Source organism: Triturus cristatus, chromosome 11 (assembly GCF_964204655.1).
Source record: "Triturus cristatus chromosome 11, aTriCri1.1, whole genome shotgun sequence".
Taxonomy (NCBI): Eukaryota; Metazoa; Chordata; class Amphibia; order Caudata; family Salamandridae; genus Triturus; species Triturus cristatus.
Window position 1 is genome coordinate 434,476,791 of NC_140594.1, and position 15,008 is coordinate 434,491,798.

The window sequence follows — 15,008 nt, forward strand, 5'->3', positions numbered from 1 at the left end:
TTCTCGGCAAACAACAGAAACAAATTCAGGAAGCACGCAGTAGCTGCACACGCAGAAAACCACTTAACAGTGCATTTCTATGCTATTTTAACACACAATACCGGCACAACAAAACAAAGGAAAGGCATAAGCAAGAAAAGTACAAATATTGAAACTGCAGAAAAGAATCCACCTAAAAGAATATTCAAATATTTACGATCATTGTACAGGACGCCAAACTCACCTGAAAGAGTGAGCTCCTTTAGTTTTTTCTCCACTGAAAAATTCAGTCCCGGCGCTGTGTTTGAACGGAATGCTGGCTTCGGAGTAAAAGAAATGCAGACGGGCCCCACTGCGCGCACTTAACAAACGCACTTCACCTGTTTATCTGTGAGGGGTTCTGACACTTCTCCCGAGCACTCCTCTGCTCTATTTAATTTTGTGGAAACACTAACATTACCGCAATAATTGTTCAGACTTCCAGCACCAAGATGTTTGTAAATGTATAAGGGAGATGAAGCAACCAGAATTACAGAGATGTGCGGTCTTGTTTTAAAGAACAGAAAAAGTAACGCATTTTTAAACCTACAGTATTTTCCTTGTACTCCCTTGAAGCAGTAGATTCAGATTTTGAGTGTTGAATCTGGGCGGGAAGCTTCTGCTCGTCATCATTGCCACGGGAAAACAAAGGACAGATTACTACTGTTTAAAAACGCTAAAGGTGATCTGTGCGGTAAAAGCCCTTCTAGGCCGAAGGTGTCAACTCCAGACCTGCGGGTTCACAGTGAGTCATGGGGAGATAAAAGCGAACACAAGAAGCCCATTCTTTTAAATAAGTCAGGGAGCCTTAACAGATGATGGGCTTGAATGCAGCCCTGACTGCTCCCTCCCCCAAATCCAAGCTTCCTCCTTGTGCTCTCTGTGCCAATAAATTCATACTCCACGGGCAGAGAACTATGTAGCCAGACCTGATCTATAAAATGTATACCCATGCCTCGACACCCGTATCCTCACCGTTCGAACCCAATAGATAAACCGAGTACTGGCTGCCTGGATGGCATCGCCACAAACAGATGCAGCCTGGTAGTGAACACCAAGAAAAGGCATGAACTTAAACCACTTGAAGATACAGGAGCCAGACTGCGCACCTTTTGAGTTTGAATTGGCATCCATTGGTATGTTAACATATTTACAAAAGCTCCTGACAACATAAAGCTAAAACAAGCATTGGCATAGCCAATAGGTCTTGTTTAATTTGCTTCGGGTGATGCACAACTCTTCCTTTTTAGGTCTCGCCTGACCCAGCGCATGCGCTGGTCTGGCGAGACTTATTGAGAGGGCTCCAAAAAGTGCTACCAGGCCAGCCTAGAGCTATAGTGCATGTGCGCAGGCGCACGCGCCGCGCTTGACCGCGAATACTTTCACTTTCATGGCCGCACGGCCGCTTGGCATAGCCAATAGGTCTCGCTTTTGGAACCTTATAAGTATTTAGTTATCCAACTGTTGTATGACTAAACACTTATAAGGTCCCAAAGGCGAGACCTATTGGCTATGCCAATGCTTGTTTGGAAGTGTAATATAGAGCGAACTCAGCCCAAAGGCATTGCAGCGCTGTACATGAGCTCAGCTAAAGTGCTGATTGCTTACATACTTGGTGGTGTCATGTTCAACATTGGCACATGACCCCTTTTATAACTGGATAGGCGCTGCCCACAACACCAGTTTCCTTTGAACTTTTTCTTAGCTGTCAGCTCCTGAACTTTTCAAAGGAAAAAATCCCCATTCTCCGTTGCTGCTGTTTCTGCATTCTTACAACAAAATTGCTGGAGTCCAAGACGTATGTGCGATCCTCTCCCGTGTATTTCTCACATTGTAACATGATGCTCCGTTCAACGACCAGCCATTTAAAGCCTCTGTTGTTGAAGTGAGCTCCAGGACGCAAACTGGGAAAGGTTTCAGCGTTTATTGTTTTGTCAAGGTTGAGTCATTTAATTGCAGCAATTGTGTTGTATGGAGTTTGTTTTGTTCTGTCTTTAAAATAACTCGGCCATGTCAAGCATCCCCCTGGCATACACTTCCTGGGACAATGTAAACAAGACCCATTGCTTGGAAAATACCTTTGCTGGTAAATGCCTACTGCTGACACATTCTTCGGTAAAAGCCAAATAAATCTTGCAGTCTCTGGCTCAGCTGTCTCTACAGTGACCATTTGCTGTAGCGTAATGTGATGGACAGATGTTTTTAGTGGTATATTCTTCTGATCGGACTGCTCTTGGTTTTATAAAACAGTAGTAGTTCCTTGCATTCTTTTGGAGATAGGGTGCTTAACTATAGCAATTGCATGTTTTTCCCTGGAAAAACTACAGCTTGACACTTGCATGGATTCTTTTATAACCAACTATACACTGCAGTGATGCTACAGTGGGTGGCTTCTCTTGGAACCACACAATATGAACACTTGTGCCATGTGTATCAGGTCTGCACCTCATGCACACACCAATTTTCTTCTGGGTTCCCGGGCAATCTGTGATCTTTACATGAACTGCCTTCCTCTTCACCAGGCTGCATACTTCTTTGGCTGCTGGGCTGCTTCTTATTTTACTTAAAGTAGTGCACACTTTGAAACAGTATACGAGGCTAGGCTGCTTTCAACTAAAGAGTTACTGCTGCAGGCTGAGATTATGCAAATTATGGCATTTCTTGATTCAGGGTTATGTTAAATACATGTTTTTGAAGGGTCACGATTCACTAATAAGTGTGCCATTTACCTATCTGTTTCTAGTGGACACAGTAGTTGCTGTAAAACAATACCCTTTTCACAACTATATTTTCTTTTGCCCTTTATGTAAAAACGGGCTACTGCATTTTTTGACTACCCACTGGGTTTGCGACGTTACTAGAAGTTGCAGGGTAATTTTCACTCCTTTGGCCTTTATGTTCCACTGCACATTCGAATTTAGTTTGTAGTACTATTATTCCATGCAGGTCAAATTTATAACTGGGATGCCATTTAGTTGCGCTTTCAGCACCACATCGTGCCAACGCCACACCACCGCCTCAACGCACACCACCTCAGCACCAGTGCACACCACCTCACAACCACTGCAGCACCACCTTAGCACCAGCGCAGCACCACCATAAGCACAGCCCCACCTCAGCAGCAATTCAGCACTAACGCAGCAGCACTTCAGCATCAGCACAGCACCAACTCAGCATTACTCAGGACCACATGAGAACCAGTGCAGCACCACATCCTCAGCATGACTCAGCACTACAGCATCACTCAGCTGCACCTAAGTATCATTAAGCATCAACTCCGCATCAGCACATTACCACCTCAGTATCAGCACACCACCACCTCAGCATCACCCTCACATCAGCACACCACACATCAGTCTGCCCTTGGTATCTGGAATCTGTTCATTCTCCCTAAAATCTGTCAGCTGCTTGTGTGGTAATTCAGGTGCTATTTCCCAACTTCCACCATCCCATTGTTTATGTCCCCACTCCCACCCACCCCATAACAAAAAAACCAATAACAAACAAGCATTACAACAGGCAGGAAGGAGTTGCCAGCATGACCAAGAAAAAAAAACGAGAAGACATTTTTATGTTATTTCTTTTTTAATAGGGTTGTTCAGTTGTACATATTTTCTTCTTGGTTATATATTTATAATGTAACAAATGTTTATAACACTTTTTTATTATAACTTTTCAACATGCTACACAGCAGCCACAATAGTCTACAACATAGCTTAAATAACATTGGCAAAGGCAATTACTCTTGCTAAACCCTTATAAGGTCCCAAAGGCGAGACCTATTGGCTATGCCAATGCTTGTTATTATTTATCTGAAGTCACTAACTCTGAACATAGGTACTTTTTGACTTGTTTCTTCCTGAATACAATACACTTCCACGTAGCCTTTCTGAAAACGGGTGAATGGTGTCAGGATCTTGCTCTCTGTCCTTGTGACTGAGTTTATAATCAAACAGATCTAGATTATGTGCTATTCTGTAAATTTTACAAAGAAGTGAGATCATGCTGCCTGCGGCCACTATTAAAAAACACTTTGGGGCATATGTACAAGGCAGTGGCGGCTCGCCGAGGGAGTGCTGCGGGGCGGTGGGTCGGGGGAGGGGCAGGGTGAGGGGTAGTAAACTCCGGCATACGGTAGTAAATAAATAAATAAATAAAAACAACAATTTACATTGCGCGCCCTGCAACACCAACTCAGCGATTCAGCGCTCGCAATGCAAATTGTTTTATTTATTTATTTATTTACTTAACTTTGTTCTGCTGTATGCCGCAGTTTACTACCCCCCGCCCTGTCCCTCCCCCGCCCCGCCCTGCAGCACTCCCTCAGCAAGCCGCCACTGGTACAAGGACTGGTGAAAACTAACGCTAGGTAGCTGCAGTTTTTTTAGCGCTGTGTACCGCTGAAAACTATGCCTTGTTTGCGACGTATGTACAAGACGTCGCTACATGGCGATAGCTTCAGGGATCAGCGGTGAAAACTGCCACTAGCATTAGCGTGATGGCAATAGGAATTTCGGCGTTAGCGGGCGAAAACCAACAAAAGGCCCATTAGCGGCAAAAAAACGCACGTTAGTCAGCCAAACTTGAGTTTTTTTGCCTCTAATGGAAAAAAATGCCTATCAGTCGACCTCCAATAGAAAATAGGCAAAACAAAAGATGAAATGCAGAATGGAGCAGCCAGGGCCAAGTGCTGCACACATCAACAACCCCCTCAAGCCACCCAACATCCAGGATGACCAGGATGAGAGCCTGGATGCATCGCTGGTCCTGCGCTTGGAGCCTGGATGCGTCGCTGGACCTGCGTCTGGAGCCTGGATGCCTCGCTGGACATGCGTTTGGAGCCTGGATGCCTCCTTGGACCTGCGTCTGGAGCCTGGATGCCTCGCTGGACCTGCGTCTGGAGCCTGTATGCATTGCTGGACCTGAGTCTGGAGCATGGAGTGGTATGCGGAGGAGCTGTAGAGTCAATGACCCGTGGTGGTAGATATTGAGGCGCAGCGATCACCCGTACCTGGTGGTGAAGTCTGGCCAGTCGCATGGAGACACGTTGCTGACCTGTGTGAGAAGACCGCCTTGCGCCCCTTGGAGCTGTGAATGGTAGAGGCGCTCCTTGGCACCAACGTAGGGAGGTCTGCATTGCATACTACTATCCACCACTACACTGGGGTGCACAGAGAGGATTACCAATGGTGGGGGGCACCTCTCTGCATCACAGGCCAGATGAGGTTGCGTTGGCCAGACGCTGTTGCGGGTGAGGCCCCTGAGCTGCGCCAAACTTGTGTTGAGGGAGCGCTGCAAGTTCACGCCTAAGTGGGCCCTGCTGAATCAACTACATCAGGAGGTTCACCAGCGGACTTGGCGGCTACTGCTGAACCCATGCTAGTGAAATCCCAATTGGCTGAGGGTCCTGCTGGGTGAGTCACAGATTTGCAGAGAGTGCAGCGGATTGCGCCATGGTGCCAATCTCCAGGTAAGGAGAATGTCGAACACGTAGCAGAGGAGACCCTGGGGTCGAGTCACCCAGGCTTAGCACCAGTAGATGACGCACCCCCAGAGTCGGCTTATCCGCTACGGTGGAAGAGTGTCGCCCCACTGCTTCCAAGCAGCGCAAGAAGAGGAACAATCATCACATGATGATAACTTCATGATGTAATCGTGCCATGTTTCCTTTGTGGGCGGGAGGCTGAGCAGGGCTGCTCCACTCACGGAGCAGGGCAGGGGTGGAGTGACATGCCCACTCAAGTGCGCAGTGACTGCTTGATCGGCACGCTGAGGCCGCACAAAGCAGTCACGCGCACTGTCCTGTTTGCAATGCAGGCTGCATTACAGCCAGCATGGAGAACATGCCCACACCTCCAGCCCCTGGCTGAACGCCTCGTCCCGGTGCCAATGACCAATCACAACGCCGCATTGCAGCGTTGTGATTGGCTTAGTGGAGAGAGCCTGGCTGTCAACTTCCTGTTCCTGGAAGCAGACTCAGAAGTGCAGGAGCAACGAAGACACGGGACCCGGGCTCAAGGTAAGATTTCTCTCATTTAAATATTTACAACTCCTGCTCACGCACACAACCCCGCGTCCACACCCCATCCAGTGTTCTTTACTGCGTTGCCCACCTCCCAGTTGTCCAGTCCCCCCTACAGCACTTCTCAATGGCAGCGAGCATACCACTGGTATGCCAAAGATATATATGGAGTTACAACGCATACCATTATATCACATTCCATTACAATGAATACTAATACTAGGCATATTGCAACAGTAGGGAAGGTGTTGGATTGCGAAGATGTAAATATTACTATTCCCACATCAGTGGGTGCAACCCTAAAACTGACCCTTGCACCCCAAAGCAAACCCTGAACCCTAAAATTCACCCCAATTCTCATATTTGACCCAAATGCACACCCCAATTCCCATATTTGACCCAAATGCACACCCAAATTTTCATATTTGACCCAAATGCACACCACAATTTTCAAGATTGACCCCCAAACACACCCCAAATTTCAAATTTTACCCCATAATGCACCACACATTTCATCTTCGACACCTGAAACCCATACCCACCCTAAAAATTTAAAATACCCCATTACTAACCTCACAATGCATTGTAATGGAATGCAATGTAAAGTCACCTGCGTTGTTGCATGTGCCTTCTAAAGGCATTACCATGTAATGCCTGCGTTGTAATGGATGTCTCCCATGCCAAAGGCAAGCCCGTCTGCATCCGTCTGCCCCTGGACCGTGCTCAGCACCAAGGACCCTTCCTCTCAGACACTCCACCCATACAGCGCAAGCACCCTTCTCACAATCATGCCAGGACCAACATCTGTTGTGGACCGGACATCGCCATCACCATCACTGACGGCTACTAAATCACCCGCAAGGAACACCAAACCGTCCAGGAGGAGGCATTACCATCACCCACAGAAGCACACTCCGACTGACCACGCACTCTAATGACCCAACGGTGATCATGGGACACCTCAACTTCCAGATCCAGACTTACCCCAACCCCATCCTCTGCAGCACCCTCATCTGCAGGCCCCCTGGACCATGGGCACCCATTCTCCGATACCATTGTAGACCTCATTGCACACCAGGCTCTTCCATCCACCAACGACATCCTACTCGACTAACTCAGGTTCCACCTAGACAACCCCAGTGACCACAATTCTACCCTCTCCTGGGGTAGCTCCCCAACATCCTACTCAAGCAGCAAGTCACCGCAGCAAGCCACATAGCAGGCCACACGGTCGAGCACGTCACCTCCACCATCGGGACCTTCAACTACAGCCTCACCACCGGACTCTCCTGGACCGACCAACATTGTATACATCATGTCTTCACCATGACCACCGTACACACCCGCCATCATCGCCCCCCGAGCAGCTGGATCAAGGCCACCGACGTACGTCTTGTCAACTTCTTCAGCACCACCACTCTGCCAACGCTTACAGACGATGACACCGCAGTGCACAACCGCCACCAATGGATCTCCAACTGCTCCGGCACCCCTCAATAATGGCACTGCGTCAGTACCTTACACCTGCATGATGGCAGGCGTAAGGATGCGGCAGTGCCACAGTGATGGGCTGGCCCTATGCATTGCTGGAGTTGCGTCATGGTTGTGACACGACTGTAGCAATGGGTGACGTCAGGATATCAGACGCTTCTGTCATTACTTGCATCATGGAGCGATGTCCAGTGAATCCAATGCATCCGTGGTGTCACAAGAAGGGGGTAGTAAAAAGTGTTGCAACGCTGTCTTGTCGCAGCTCTGCAACACCTTTCATGAGTGAGACCCAGAAATGCGCACTATCTTATTGATGGTGCACGGTCCTACCCTGTAGTTTTTGTCGCAGAGCAGAGCAGCAACATTGCCTGCAGCGGGGTCGAGCAACCTGCTGAAATGAGGCCCCAAGGGGTAGCTCCCTTTTTAAGACCAGCTATTTTCTGGTCTTAGAAAACTGCCTCTAACTGCAGTTAGAGGCAGTTTTTTTGGTCCGCCAAACTTAAGGAATCCCCTTGTACATATCGCGAAGTGTGGTTAGCGGCCGTTTTTGGAAGGGAAACACCTTCCTTGCATGTCATTATCGCTAACAGAAGTAGCGATCTCTAGAATGGAAGTTTTCGCCGGAAAACTGCAGCTAACAGAGGTTAGCGGCAGCTTGTACACATGGCGATAAAAATATCGCCGCAAAACCGTCAAAAAAGTGACGCTAACACGGCATTAACTCCTTGTACATATGCCCCTTTGTCTTAGAGAATGTAGACCGGCTCTAGTATTCCTTTATCAGCTTCAATGTATGTTTACTTTTGCCTCTGTGATATCCTTTTTTAAACAAACTTTAAGGGTTAGGCGGCAGATAAGTTTTATTTAAAAACTTATTTGTCCTACATTTTGTATTTTACTTGTTTTTACATTGTAAATCTTGTAGTTTTTTCTATGCCTGTTATGCAAATTGACCGTTTTATCATGGAATGTAATACTTTAGGGTTGCTTTACGTATAAAGATTTTTCTGAATCTGAAACCACATTTCATACATTATGAATAAATAAAATCAAACAAAGAAAGGAACAAATCGTATGTACTGTTTCATGAGTCATACGTATACTCCCTTTTTTTTAAGAGTTTTTGTTACACCCTTTGGCTATATGTACTTTACTAGAACGACTCCAATATTTGACTTTTGTTAACAGTAATCATTTATTTTATTATTAGTCCAATGTGTAATCCCACACCTTGATGTCCAGTTATAAAGCTGCTCATTACCTAGGAGGGGGCAAGGGATTTTTGATGGAAGTGAGGATTGATAGACATTATGTCCTGTGATTTTTCGCATATCATAATAATAACTTATTTTATAAAGTGTGCGAAATTGTTATATTTGCCAATCCCAAGCGTGGATAATAACGTGTTACTATTCCACAATATAATTGTTCTAAATGTATCACCTTCCAATGATAAAATCATTCGTTACCTCTGTTGAAATTCCTGAGTGCAACAATTTTGTAACAAATGTCAGCAGATACTATTTAACTCACTGGACCATCTTGCCACTTTGTAAAATACATTCTCTAGATTGAGGAGCATTGTGTCATCCTATTGCAATGGTGACTGCCATTATTTTTAAATACACATATGCAGTGCCTTAGAACGAGGGTGTTTTGTGGTGCAGTAGGTTTAGTGACTAAAATCAATGTACATGGAAATCTTAAAAGTGATGTTTGGACTCCGGTGCAAAGTGTTGTCAGATTAATGCTGGAATGAAAGCAGTAAAGTGGTGATGAAACTGCGTATTTAAATGTCTCACTAGCCACAGGCAGCAAGCCACCATGCCCTTGTCGTCAGTGTGTTCCTTAGAGTGTCCACTCCACCAATCTAACCAATATCACCCATTGCCAGCCTCAATTGGCTTTCAAAACCATCAAAAGGTGATGGCTTCTAATTGTAAGAGTTCCTGGTATCAGGGTGTTTCACTCTATCTGCTATCCTCTCTCCCATCAATGTGAACTGCCATTACTTGTCCTTCTTCTAGTAATTTCTGCCAATGTTGTCATGGTTACCTCATTGTCCATCATAATGTCCAGTAAACTGTTGGAGTGTTTACTCACCTCTTCCAAGACCTGTTTTACTACTTTCTCATTGTCAGGAAATGAAAAGTAAAACTTGTGACATCCGTATCCAAAGACATTGTAGCAATGTGCAATTTTCCCAAAGGGCTCCCCTTTCTAAGAGATTTCTTGTGTTCAACATTTATATGATCCTGTCTCTTCCACCTTATTAAACGTGCCAATGTAGTTCCAAAAGACACTGTGGGGCATATTCTCAAGAACGTGTGATAATTATCGCAAAATTAGCTTAAAGCAACTTTACATATCGCAGTCTATCGCGGGATAATAAAACCGTGTTAACGTTGTATTCTCAACCCGGCGGCACGATGCGATAGTCTCACGATAACGCGACAAATGAAGATGATAAAATCAATGCGAGGCTGAAAAAATACAACACACAAACATGAAAAAAGTTGCGATGCCCGAAATCGCGATACAAAAATCAGTGATAACCAGTGACAGGCCTGCAATTCCCACGCGTCATGCGGGAAAATGCACTATAAAACCAACAAAAAAAACACACCCAAAGCAAAAGAAACTGCGTAGCACCATGGGTGCACCCTGGCCGAGTGCAGAGGACAACCCCACAAGCCCCACGGAGGACCAGCCGGAAACCCAGTGGCCGAGGAAGGGCAAGTAGAAGAGGAAGATGGAGTTCAGTCCGCAGGAAAACCAGATCATCGTCACGGAGGTGATAGAACACTACCAACAACTGTTCGTCACCTCCACTGTGCCATTGGCAACACAAACGGAAATATGGCTGTACATTGTGAACAACGTGAATGCAGTGCGAGCGTTGAGGAGGTCAATGTAAGAAGTCAAGAGGCACAGGCATGACGTGAATAGACAAACCAAGGAGAAACTCGCTGCCAACTGGAAGGCAGCAACAGCGACCGGAGGTGGGAGTCCTGAGCCACAGGAGGAGCTGGATGAGCTGGAGGAAATGGTGGCCAAAGTCATCAGTGTGGAGACGGTGGCAGGAGTTGGGGGTCCGGACACAGCTTGATATGACCTGACCCAACATCAACAGGGTGAGTAACGACCAGGGACTGAGCGGACGGGGGGAGATGGGCCCAATGGCACACATGCACAATTAAGTGTAGCACACTGCACACCCACAATGATTATGGAACATGACTCTGATACCCTTGGCACACTGCAGCACACATAGAAACACCAAGTAGGCCCCCTCCACTATGTGCACAAAGGGGCCCCCCTCCCTATCAGCAATCTCACAACCTCCCCATGCACATGTACTGAATCCAGCAAAGCAGCGGCTCTGTGAGCCACACTGACAATGTAAGTGACACTGCATGACCGATAGCATGGCTGCAGTCAAAATACATAACATGGTGCACGACACAACACTGAGGTGACCCAGTGTGGATCACATCCTCAAAGGAGCAGGTCCAACACTGACACATCCACGTGCACATACAACCCCTGACGTCAACAACACATCTGCAGATAAAGCATGCACAAGAGTACAAAAGCCGTCCAAGAGCACAAATGACCCAAGTCGCCAACATCTCAGCACCATAAAAGCACACAAGTCAAAGGCACACCGCCTCAAAGGGATAAGGGACTGCCAAATCAGAGCTGCAGGGGCGACTCTCCCACAATGCAGCACACACACATAGCAATCACAGCACATCCACATTGACAACAATGTGGTATAAAGTGCAACACTCTCACCACAGAACAGAGGACACAATTGGTGCTGCTTGTGCGTAGAAACTGGCCAATTACATCTGCAATAGCAGGAAACTGTGAGATGATAATGTACGAGTACCACCTCACATCCGTCATGTAGTCGAAATGTCCACTGTCTCCCATCAAATATCCAGCTCCTCCAAAACAGTCACAATGTACATTGTCATGCAGTCTGTATGTAAACATGTAAATGCGTCAACATACATCGAACACACTGTTAACCTGCATCTCCTCTTTACATTGCAGAGGGACAATCAGCACCTCCTGCAGAGCAGACCAGACATCTATTTATTGATGATTATGAGGACCCCCTCGCCATCTGCCCCGACACCCGCCAACAGCTCTTGGAATGCCCCCGCACTCCACCTCCAGGAGCAGGGCAGTCCAGCTGCATCGAGGTGAGCCCACCCCTGCACAGCCCACACAGCAGGAAGCACCCACCACCACGGCTGGCTCCCACCAACTCGCGGAGAAACACATGGCATTCCAACACCATGTGTTAGACTGCCAGAGGGGGCTGGCTGAACAGGTGCAGTGGGTTTCGACCTCATTGCAACCGAACTTGATGCCATACATGGGTGTATGAGTCCCATCAGGGACCACTTACAGTCCCTAACGGACACCCACAGTCCATACCATGCTCTACAACACTCCTTGGCTGACCTCGCTGGTGCCATTACTCGGATACAAGACCTGTCTAGTCAGGCTGGCTCCAGCGATGTCAGCCGGGAGTTGGGACACATGCAGAGGACAATGTCCAACATGGAGCGGATGCAGGCTGGAAGGATGTCCACCAGCAAGATGTAGCTGGGATCTTCCATGCCCAGCAGAACCTCATCTTGCCATTGCTGCCACAGAGCCTGTCCCAGATGACTGCTGCAGGAACTTCGACACACACATCTCTGCCCCCTGATGTGTCAGAGGCACCCAGTGAGGCAGCCATACCACCTCCGCCCCCTGATGTTCCAGTGGCACCCAGTGAGGCAGCCATAACACCACCACACACACCTGACACACCTGACACAGAAGGCATATCAGAGGACTAAGATGTGGATGGGAATGACTCTGTGTGTGAAAGGAGGTTGTAGCATTCATCCCCACCATATGGCCTGTTCCTGCTTGGTTCAGCCCTCTGCATCATGCCCTGGAACAACACCTTCCACTGTCCCCCGAAACACTCTGCAACATTCACCTGGACCACCGACATGGACTGCCATATCTGCTTTGGTTACCAATGACACAGCAATCAGGCTGCGGACTGAACTCATCCTCTTCCGATTAACTTATCATTCCCCAAAGGACTCTGGTTGGCCCTCCACTGGGCAATCATGTAATGAGGGGGTTCCATGGCCATGTACTGCTCCAGCTCCAACACACCACAGAATGTGAATAAAACATTCCAAATCGCACAGATGTGTCATGTCTATGTTCAATCAAGTATAAAAGTATGTATGAATGTATGGACATTGATTGCACAAAAAGGTACACCCTGGGTAATGACATCAATGCGCATGTTTGAGCCTGAGCCACATGGGCAAATAGATGACTGTGAAGGTGTAAACTAGCTGTGACCTCATTGCTCATGAACAACAATCTCGCAACCCCCCAACGTAGCCCCACGTCCATGTATTGAATAGAGCTGTGTGTAAAAATGTCAAATTCGGTAGCAGGCCCAAAGTAGTTTCCCCCGTCACATGTGACAACAGGACATCTCTTCGCGTACCTACTCACACTCAACTGTGTGGAAACAGCCTGTTTTGATGGATCACATTGATCCACATGGCAAGAATTTGGACACCATACTCACATTGCTGAAGACACGTAAGAGCACAGGTCTATCAGCAACTATCCCAACCACAATGTCTGGCTCACAGAGGTGGAGCTGTCAATAGGGACTCACCCCCAAGTGAAATGCGTCAGTCAGTCCCTCCCTGTGTACGGACAATGCTCATTGAGGCACATGATTTGTCATTCTGATCAACACTCAACACAGTTGAACACTAGTGAAGTTGCCAAGACTTTATTAGCATGTGCGTGTCAGTGCGGGCAAGACAAGGGCCACAACATTCAGACCAATGCTTCAGACACTAACAGGCAGCATAGGAACATGTAGAGGTGCAAGAAATGGGGAGGCAAAAATAGAATACCAATCATTACGGATGGCAAAGGTCTCAGCCCACCTTGCCTTGCTGAACGTGCAGTACCACCGGACTGCACTGACTGTCTGCTCTGCTGACAGTGAGCAGGTGAAAGGGTCCAACAAGGTCACATGTAGTACTACATTACCATGTGTGTACTCTCCCTCCGGCAGTATGTCAGATTTAGGAACGTTGCCAAACGACGCTGTGCAGCTCCGCCCATGGGACTGCCTCACCTTGCACAGGTATGTGTCAACACGCGTAGGTGCAGGCACATGCATTCTGAGTCCAGGCGAATGCAGACATGTTCACTGTTGTTGTGGGTGACCATTCCTCCGAGATGTTGGGACCTGTGCTCCGGGTTACAATCAGTTGTGGCTGCAGGAATGTAGTTACTCATCCATGAATGCGAGCGCAGCTTCATGGTCAATCAGTTTCGAGAAGACGTTGTTGTCGACTTCAACGAACACAAGGGAGAGACAATCCATTAACTGATCCGGAGAGATGTGCTCCGTCCATGCCGTTTCACCAATCTGCAAAACAGCCCAATAGGGGAGCGCCTCGATGTGGTCACTGCACACGACGACTTGTGCAATTTCCCATGCCCAACTGCCAGCACATACGCCAAATATCAAGGCATCCCATGCACGGGTATCACGGTTGCACTCCTGGTTGTGGGCCAACAGGGTGCGCACACACAAGTCATAATCCAGTTCAGCCACCGTTGTGTTGGATAGGCGGACATCCATGAGCCACTCGAATGTGCATGATTGACAGTGGTGACGCAGGTGACTTACGCAAGACGGAAGCTCAGACGGTAACTGATGCGAAACACCGCCAGTGGCAGTGCTCCCAACAAATGCAGCATACGTGCACGGTACAGTTCTACATGAGAGGGGTTGTGCATGTGCCCTAGATTTCCCGCAATTGCGTTGGTGTCTCTAGTAGAACCGGCACTCTTCTAACCTGCGGCAGTTTTATGGATGATATGCCACAGCTCGGAGCAATGAGTCGTATGTGTGTGCAACGTTTGGAAGGATGGGTTGTTGTGTACGTAAGTGTCAAGGGCATCCCATGCAGGAGTACCTCAAGCAAGGACTTCTGTGTGTGGGGTGTGAATACGTTGGTCTTTCATTAGCTCTGTGCGTGGTGTGGGAGTCGTCATCATCTGCAATGGTATCTCTCTCAGGGGGTGCCAGCCGCATGCCAGACCAAGGTCGGAGGTGCAGATGTCCTTCCACCTAATGTATTGGGACAAAGGAGCTTTTATACCTGACTACTGCTTGCAATCTGGAAATGTGATGTGGCTTTCGCGATGCAGTGCAGGCTAGACCGTAGGCTCATGGTGCACCAATGGCGATACACACACAACAGTTGGCATGTATGAGCCAGAAGCCCGAGCGGCCTTGTGCTCCTTGTACAGTTTCTCTCCCTCTCTCTCTCTCTCTCTCTCCCTCTCTCCCTCTCCCTCTCTCTCTCCCTCTCTCTTCCTCTCCCTCTCTCTCCCTCTCCCTCTCTCTCTC